Genomic DNA, 10,139 nt, shown 5'->3' with positions numbered 1-10,139 from the left:
CAAGCAATAGCCTTTTAACAAGAGTGATGAACTGATGATGATCATATAACAAGACATGGTACAGCAATGTTTTCCAATAATCTCCAGGAGATGAATTACTAAATTACTCGAGGGCATCAAGGGGCGCATACCGACCTTACTACCAGCTACTAGAAGATCACCATTCCGGGTGAATCACATCATATCAAACATATAGACGGATTTCAGTAATTCTGCTTGTACGGGTACCGCCTAGCGACGAGAATGTAGAATCCCAGATTCATGGTACCGATTGTGGCGAGCAGCCAGTAGAACAGATCCAGCCTGCTGTCTGACAAATCCTTCCCGAACCACCCCTCATGCCGGCCACCGCCTGAGGTAATGTGGCTCGCCGCCCCGATAATAACGCTGCTCATCAGGCTACCCACGCCAGCGACGCTGAGGTAAAACCCAATTCCTAGGCTTCGCATTGTTTCAGGGACCTGACAGTAGAAAAATTCTTGGAGCGCTACAAGCGCGAAGGCGTCGGCGATGCCCATGATGGCGAATTGCGGCAGCAGCCAGAGAACTGAGATGGTGACGGCGGAATGGAGGCGGTGCCGCTCGACGATGGCGGCAACGGCCATGGCCACGGCAGCCAACGCCATGCCAACGCCGATTCTTCTGAGGACGGAGATCCCTCGCTGAGCACCTGTTGCCCGCCGGAGGCAAGGCTCCAGCAGCTTATCGTGAACGGCAACCGTGGCGATCATGGCCACGGCGCCGGCCGCGAATACTGTTGCCGGCGGGAGAACGAGATGTGCGCCGAGACGGCGGTCCATGGCGCCGGCTTGCTTGACGAAGAAACTCGTTACCTGGGCCGCCATAATTCCGAAGGGAACCGCTGCCAACCAGACGGGAAGCGTCGATAGCAGCAGCTTTGTTTCCTCCACCTCCGTGACCGTTGCCAGCCACCATGGTCCGCGCTCGCCGCCGGGTTCCAAGATCGCGGCCTTGTCAAGAAACTGAAGGCGGGGGGTGTGAGAGAGCAGCCGCGCTGCCCCCGCGACCTCGTACAGGTCGGCCTTGTTTGCGGGCAGCTCCAGCTGCCGCTTCCTGGCGGCGGCCACGCCGACCCGCAGGAGGGGCGTCAGAGGGCTGCCCCCGGCTTCCTGTAGCGATACGTGCGCCGGCCGGTGATGAAGAGCGCGAGGGAGACGGCCATGACGCCCGCGACGAGGACCGTGGCGGCGCCCCACCCGACCCGCTGCTGGACGTAAGCGACCACAGTGACGCCGAGAAGGACTCCGGAGCACAGAGCGGCGTTCCACCAATTAAAGAACGACATTTTCTGCAGCCGCTCGCCGGCGTGGCCGTCGTCGAACTGATCGGCCCCGAAGCTCTCCAGCGAAGGCTTGTGGCCGCCGGTGCCAATCGACACGAGGTACATGCCAACGAAGAAGATGGTCTCGTGGATCTTCGGCGCTACCGTCGTGCTCAGGCCCGGCGCGAGCTGAGCCGTGGCCAGCAGGACAAGCCCGGTGATGTACACGGCGGTGGAGAGCACCACGCTGGCGAAGCGGCCAACGTACGCATCGGCCAGGAAACCGCCGAGGAGGGGCATGAGCGTTGTGAAGCTCAGCCAGGACTGTGTGTTCTGGGCCGCAACCGTCATGTCCTTGTGCAGTACGGTCGTGAGGTACACCATCAGAGTAGTGGCAATGCCGAAGAAGCTGAGACGCTCGGCGAACTCGCTCGCTGAATCCATCGTCATGCAAACAAACGATTATCAGAGTACTGACTGACTGATTGACAGTTTCCAAACGAACAGAGACAGAAAAGGATGGTCCGGCCCTGTAAACTTACCGATAATGAACATCGCCGCCTTCCATGAGCCGGTGGCTGCTCGGAGTGGCGGCCGGCCGCGGTGATCAACGGAGGAGTCGTGCACCAACTTCTCCCCGTCCACCTCCGCCTCCACCTCGCCGACGGCATGGCCGCTTAAACCTTGCAACTCGTTGTTCCTCATCGCCGCCTAAATGTCCAAACTGAAGTACAGCGACTTATATTTCTCCAACCCGCCACGATGACTACCTGGTGTGAGGCAGGGAAGAAATTAAAAGGGGCCCTGTTCTTGCGTTATGTAGCCGCGCGCGTGGGGAATGTCGGAAAGGGAAGCAGGGGAGAATGTCTGAAAGGGGATAGAATCCAGCAAGTGACAATATGATTTGGGTTTTATGTACTCTCTTTATACCGGATTAATGGACAATTACGCACTTCGAGAAATAAATTTGACTACGAATTTGTTCAACGAAATATGTGATATATGCCATAAAAATTATACCATTGAATTCGTATTCAAAAAATATTTCCAATAATATAATTTTTGTGATGTATATCTTACTTTTTATTGACTAAATTAGTAGTCAAACTTGTTTCTCGAAGTGCATAATTGCTCACTAATCGGGCATGGAGGGAGTACTACATAGCATGTTTTTTTTGACAAAGGTTTTACATAGCATGTGACGGTGTGGTACGTATGTAGTCCACTGAGTAAATGAGCAGAGAATAAAATTCTGGAGAGGTTTTGCTGTCATTGATCGTCGCGTTACTTTGACATATTAATATTGCTGTAAAAAAAGGAATTGAGAAAAAAATACTCCATCGTCATAGTAGATGAGAAGAACATTCATGGGCAGACTCAAACATATTTCCGTGTCGTATATGGCCGCACGCGCTGGTCAAACATCAGAAAAAAAAAGAAAAAAAACATAAAAAAGGAAAACAGCAAAAAAAAGTAAATTTAAACTAAACTTCACTAAACTTAGCCCTATTTTGGGCAATTTTTACACAAAAGAAAGCCCTATATGAGCTTTAAACTAAAAAAAAGAAACCCTAGGTTTGGGACGCGGTGGCTGCCGGTGCGCCACCCTAGTGGCCTACTCCCAGTAGTACTCGTCGTCGTTGTCGTCGATGAGGACGACGCCCCCCGACGGCGACGCCCTGTTCCGGCTGGACACGCCGGAGGGCGCCGGGGACTCCGGCCAGGGCAACCACTGCGCCCTTTCGCAGATGGAGTGCGGGTCCGGAGAGGTCGCCGGCCTGCGCAGGCGTGCCAGCCGTGCGGCCTCCTTCCGCCGCAGCGGCCTGCCGCTCCGCCTCCTGCCGGAGCGCGGCCTGGCGCTCCTCCTCCGCCCGGAACAAGGCCTGGCGCTCCTCCTCCTCCCGGAGCGCGGCCTGGCGCGTGTCCTCCTCCTGCCGGCGCGCCATGTCGAGGAAGGCCCACGCCTCCGCCTAGGCCTTCCTGGCCATCTCCTCCAGCACGGAGGCGCGCGCTTCTCGGCGAGGTGTGGCCATTTGGCCAGCTCCTCGAGGTCGTTGAGCTCGCGGGACGCCGCCAGCGCCGCCTGCAGCTCATGGTCGTCCTCCTCCTAGGGCTGGGGCGCCATCGCGGGCTCGTTGATGTTGGGACTTGTGTCGCCGTAGGCGGGGTGCTCCCGGAGGTCCGCCGGCAGCTGCGCGCGGCGCCTCCGGATCTCGGCGATGCGGGCGCGGCCGGAGCCCGGGATCGGCGGCACCGGAACCCGATCTGGGCTCAGGTGCTAGCCGTGGGGGAGGTGCACGTCTCCCCACGACATTGGGGCGCCGGCATCCCAGAAGATCTGCGCCACCGCTACGGTGACGTAGATGCGGTCGCGGATGAGAGTAGCCGGCGGCCCCATCTCGAACGCCGCCGGCGCGGTTCGCCGGCTGCTGCCGGCCTCGTGGTCGTTGGCGGACGGCTCGAACTCCCGCTTCGGGGCCATGGCGGCGCGGAAGGTCGAGCTCGTGCGTGCGGCCGGAGTGGAAAGTGGGGACTGGATAGGGACAGTCCCCCTCCCCAGTCCACATTTAATAGGACTGGGGCACCGACAGGTGGGCCAGCCACGCAGACCAGGCGAACACGCGAGGACGCCGCGTGCCATCCACGGCCACGCAAATGTGGCCTAGATTTGGGCCGGGTTTGGGTCGTCCCGGACACCCGCGGCCATCCGCATTTGCAATGCGTGGCCGCGTTAGGCAGCGGATTTGTCCGGTTCAACCCATCCGGACGCGCGGGCGCGGTTTGGGTCGCCGCGTTGTAGATGCCCTTAGACATCGGAATTGTAGCCATAAAGATTTAATGAGTTCATGAGTAGAGAAAGAGAGTTTTGGACATGCATGCTTTACAATCATCAAGATGTTACTTTGACCTATTAACATGGCAGAACAAAAAAAAATCGATGAAGGGAATATATTAATATCGCAAAGATACCAATTACATTCAGCCTCTGCAACAACGCAATGCCCTAGCGGTATTATGGATGCACACAACCAGAAAAAAGAAGAAAAATTACAATAAGTCCCGCTACAGTGATCTATTTCTTGAAGCAGCAGTACTAACACCACAAAGAGAGCACCAGAAGTTCAGCTTCTTCAAAAGCGACACCTCCAAGAAGGAAATAGTGCACAAGCGCCATCGTCGTCCGATCAAAGATCTTAGGTTTTCACCATAGAGAAAATCTTAGCTCACAAAAAATGCCTGCAACAAGGTCATTGTCGGGCACAACCAATTAAGGCCAGAACTTGGATTTTCACCCTAAGATATAAGACCTTGAACTTCTCTTCTGCTGACGCCCCCACTTACGATGACGCTGCTCCAAGATACAGCCCACCAAGCCAATTCCTCATCGCCACAAAGACTCGAACCACCAAAACTAGTCCTCGGATCCTGACCTCAATGGCATTCCCCGTCGGCTGACTTCACCACGGAACAACAAAGCATGCACCATGATAGTCAAAGCCAGCAGAGCTTCGCAACGCTCTCTCTGAAACCAAACGGCCAGAGAAAAACATGGGTGCGCACGACTGAATCGCACTCGATCCAACAATTTCCCAATGGAGTTCGCCGACGGCACCTTCCGGAACACGACACTCCAGCCAGATCAACGGGAACTCGCAACTGGCAGATCTTCATCCTGGCGTGAGTTGGAACCATAGGACAACCACCATTATTTGCCCAGGCTAGCAGCCCCCCCACCACCGGCCGGCTTCCGGCTAATAGATGGAACGGGTTGATCCGTGCTGGCCCAGATCGGGATCTAGGTCGGCCCCAAATCGAGCACGTGAGAGTGGTACCGAGATGCAGGACCGCACACGAGCGCCATCGTCTGCCGCCACCAGCCCACCACCGCGCGCGCCCATCACTGTCTCCTCCACGCCTCCCTGCCGCGCGCCAGCAAGCGCCGCCGCCCCGCCGTCTCGACTCCACCTGCGCTGCCCCGATGCCGATCCCCCCCCCCCCCCCCCCACGAAGGAAGCCCGACAGGCCACGCCATCCCTGCCCGCCTCCCTTCGACAGCAAGGCGTGGCCGCCACCGCCACCATCGGCGGCGGCAGCGGCCGGTGGGGGAGATCGAGATCTGGTGCTCTTGGGGTGGTGGGTGGCCTCCGGAGCCGCCCTCGCGTGAGCGGCCCGGGAGTCGTGTATGAACGGTAGATTTACTTCTTCTGGTGGCACTCCTTTGCGTAGCCTAAGTATGAAAAGGAAAACATCATCATGATAATTAGGGAAGCTCGAGGTCTTAGTTTTTTTCATCGGCCAAGACAAAGACTATAATCCACTTCTAGCGTGTCTTCTATAATTCTGCGAATTGAATTTCCGAAGATTATATCCTCTTAATTAGTAACAAGATTATATCCTCTTAATTAGAAAGTACACTAGTACCAAGCTGTTGGACATGCTCTAGGTCTCCATCTGAACTGTAGTAGTAGTACTACTCATGTACAATACCATGCAGATGCAGTGTCAGGTGCACACCAAAAGGCAAGACACATACTGCCACGTCACCGTACTTCTCCACATAAGTTTGCCAGGGAAGCAAAGCAACCTCACGTACATATCCTACTTAAACATGTACACATAACACATGTCATGCATAAACAATTAAATGACCGCTAAGAGCAGTTGGAGTTAGTTGGCTCCCCTTGGGAGTCACTTTCTCATCCTTAGATCAGTTTTTCTCTCTATATCGGTCTCGACGCACGTCTTCTTTCTATGTTTGCCAATACTAGATGACCCGGTGCGCCCCGGCGCACACACAAAAAGCAAGACAATACTCTAACCATAATTTTTACTCGACTGATGTTGTTTTAGTTGTCCAAGAATTTAGTAGGTCTTTCATTTTCAAATGCATCTTACACATATTTTTTAAAAAAATAAAAAACTAAGTAAAAAGAAATTGCACGTACATTTTCACGTGCTACATGCTCACAAAGTCGTTTCAGGAAAAATCAACTTGTCATGTAGGCTGTATAAAAAGACAAAATGCAGTGCTCAGAATAAGGCTATTCACAAGATAATTTTTTCTTTTTTACATAGACCATAAAAAATATTATTTTATAATGAAATTTGGCGATCTCACATGTATTATAAGATGTACATGTAGAAAAATTTTAATTTTTTGTGACACTTCCAAATATAATTTTTGGTGGAGGAAACATATGCACCCGGAAGTCAAATTGAATTTCTGATACAAACAATCTTTCTTAAGGAAAATAATAACTTTCAAGCAACTATATAAAGATAACACATTTTTTTGGGCGTCGTCAACACCAGCATCATCACTAAAGAAGCACAAATGAGCGCAGGCCACACAAGGTGGTGCTTATCATACTTGCATACAAAAATTACTATACATCATCACACCAGCTCCTCTTATATCGAGCCTATAAAACAAATAATGTATAAAAAGGTTTCTCAAAAAAAGAATACAGTATAGAAAGAACCACGATCAATTATACAGCTTAGATGGCCCGTTACGCCCGGCATAAAGGCAAAAGCGAGACTATCATACTAATATTGTCATATAAATAATACATAACTTCAGTAGGGAAAATTCATATGTACATCCTATGGATAATTGTTTGAATATGCTATGTTATATCCACTGATTTTTGGGTTTATGGAAGATCTTTTTCATTATCGTGTTAAGTTCTGTCTATTCTTTCAAAATGAGATTGTTACAGTTTTCCATCAAATGTAGTTCTATTGATATATAACTACCTCATAGTGGTGTTAATCACTTTTCTTACATGAGGCCGAAGCCTTGTATAAAGGCAGATACTAATACGCGAAAGATCCATCAGACTAATCACATGCATTAATTGCATTGCTCATTAGTTCATATTAAGATTGAATACATAGTTTAACAAATCACAAACACCTAAATATATGGAACTGACATCGGCCATAAATTAGAAGCTCTAGGCAGAGAAAAATATTACTAAATAAGAAAATGTTTTCACATTCAGTTTCATAAGCACATTAGGAGGAAAAACATGTATTTATATTACATATCGTTTAGCACTAAATATAACATCAGTTGTTATGGATCAACACCAGCTCTAAGCGAACAATCATAATGATTTTCAACAAGCCAGCTAAACTTCACGCCTAGATAACTGACCATCATTGGTCTCGTTGTGAATAGGAACAATCTCACTATATTAATGGATGGCGTCTTTCAGGGAATCGTAAACCCAATTCCTCCACCTTCTGCAGTAAAATCGAGTCTCTCATAGCCAGCTGATCCGCACTTGACTCCTCCACCCAATCGTACTTTCTGCTGGAGAAAGCATGAACCCACACGGACAACTCAACACACGCACAGCAATATCGCATGCTCTTAGCATCACCGGCCACCGCTGGTAGCACCTCCACCTGCCTCTCGTAGTATCCCTGGCCGTCTTTGGCAGCACTGTCGCATGTCGCTTGCAGCAACGTTTCTGTCCCTGGCAGCACCTTTGGCCCCGCCGCACCATCATCGCCGCTCCCAGCATCGATGGCCACAGCTGGCAGTACCCGCAGCTTGGAAATAAAGTCTTCCTTTCAGATCACTACAGTGCCCTGGAAACAGAGGATGAGAGTCAGTGTACACATGGCGCAGAGCAGGATTTCGAACAGTTCAGCAAAAATCAGCAACCTACTGTGCAAAGAACAATTATTAAAGTCTGAAGCAGATAATAAGCTAAACAATTAGAGGGAATAGCATCCCCATCAAGTCATTATTATTTTCTGAATAAACTAAGCACTAACATATGCTATTTGGTAATATTAGCTAATTTGGAAGTATCGGCCAGAAGGATCTTTCGTTTCTCATTTTCAAAGTAGTTTAGCTCTTTCTGATGATAATAACTCTTGCACATCAGGGAGCAACACTGTTTAGCCTCTCACATTTACAAATAGATGACCATAACTCTGACTCATTGCCATTCTAGTATATCTGTATCAACAGGCCATAATTTCTGACTGATCCTAGCAGCAGATCATACAGTAGGTAGGCAGCTAAATTACTGTGACTGAACAGACTGAACAAAACACACGTATGCTGTTATAATTCCATCAGATGCTTACTTTCCATATTTGCCAGCTCTATTGTTATAATTTGCATACTGTTGCAACTCATGAACTATATGTATATACAATAATACTTGCTAAAGTACTGATCTCTAAATTCCAAAAATATTCAGACCAATCTAAGGACTGCATTATAAAGTTCATGTGTCAAATTGTATATTCGCCTGGCTTAACAGCTAGTAAATCATGGGTACAACCAGTTCGTTTTAATCCTAAGATATTAGAAGTAAGACCTAGTTAGAAGTGGCCTACATTGCCAAATAAGAGTACTCTAGGGCCTCTAGGCCTTCTAATTCTTAATTATTTCTTCATGTGTGCCTTCATACACTATATACCATATGCTGCACACCTACATTTAAGATTTACCTTTGGTTCTTCCAACTACAACATTATAAAGTTGCATGCCCTGCCACGTCAAGGGCTAAAGGTAGTTCAGATTTAGAACCATGAGATTTGGAAACGTTATAATGACATTGCCTACAGCCCTCAGAGAAGCCAGATGTACTGAACCCTCAAACTATGCTGAACCGGACGAACAAAAAAATGATCTCAAGAAGAAATCGACATGGGAGAAGATGGCATTATCCACCTTCCTATCATCCCAAGCTGTCTCATAAAACCACAAACAAGTAAGGAGGCAAATCTGATGGTACCAATGGTTCAAATAAATAAGAAGAAATCAGGGACAAAGAGATGTACATAGTCTAGAGCAAATGGAGATAAAATCGCAGCTTTGCAGTCATCGCTACCAATGCAGCTGATCCATTCCAATGGTACCATTTCAGGAAACAATAGCATCAACCTCATTGGTAATTTAACCTACAAGAGCACAAAAATCAGCATTAGGAATCTTATTTCTTGAAGTTTCTAAACAGTGCATTTGTATACCTAAGAAAACTTACTATGCCAACCTATTAACCTTGACAAAAAAAATTGGGAAACAGTTTCCTACGTGCCCTAGTCTACTTGCACTCACTAATTGGTGTTGAAATTTCAGTATGCATCAAACATCCAGTCATGCTACCATTTCATCTAATATCAAGTCTAATTTCAATGCTAACGATGTATAAAAAACAACTTTCTGGGACAAGATTACCTGATAGTCTACCAGATATTTCAACCAGATAATGGTCCTATCATGAAGGTGTCATGAACCAGAAATGCTTCAAGCAACTGTCAGTTTTTGGGACAGATTCTTTGAGGTACATCTTCTGTCTCTTGAGCCACTCGACATACGGTAATTAAGTGCTTCAGCATCCAGATCAGTACCAATTCCTACAGGTATCACAATCACACACAAAAAACATGAGTTTGAAAACCAAATTTAGCAAAAGAAAATCGGTAAAAAAAATAAAACATCCGCTGCAACCAAAAGCCCTCACGTATTTGATCAGAATCCTTGTCATATTCAACTTCTCCATAGATTTGCAGAGAAATCTGACAAGTGGAACAATATGCATCTCATCATTTTCTAGAGGAAATTAACAAGCAATGAGTATGGAGCTCACATGTGGGAGTGATGCTATTGCCCTCGTTTTCTTGCAGGAGCAGCCTGTCATCCTACAAAGTGCCCTGCCCTGCTTGGCCAGCAGCTGCTTCACGGGCAACCAAAAAAATAAAGCAACAAGAGTGGATCAGACATTTTATCAAACAGTTGAAACGCAAGATCTTAATGTACAAGCAAATCGAAAGAACAAGCCTAGAAGAGATAGATCAGGAGCTAGCATATGGAAAGAAGGATTGA

General features: G+C 48.4%; 1 pseudogene; it reads right to left on the bottom strand.

The window, feature by feature from the left end:
- Nucleotides 1–203: 203 nt before the first annotated feature.
- Nucleotides 204–1,987, bottom strand: LOC124652674 (annotated as a pseudogene).
- Between the last annotated feature and the right edge of the window lie 8,152 nt (nt 1,988–10,139).

The sequence above is a fragment of the Lolium rigidum genome, chromosome 1 (assembly GCF_022539505.1).
Source record: "Lolium rigidum isolate FL_2022 chromosome 1, APGP_CSIRO_Lrig_0.1, whole genome shotgun sequence".
NCBI classification, from domain to species: domain Eukaryota; kingdom Viridiplantae; phylum Streptophyta; class Magnoliopsida; order Poales; family Poaceae; genus Lolium; species Lolium rigidum.
Note: the sequence above shows the minus strand (reverse complement) of the source record. Positions and strands in the feature narration are given on the sequence as shown.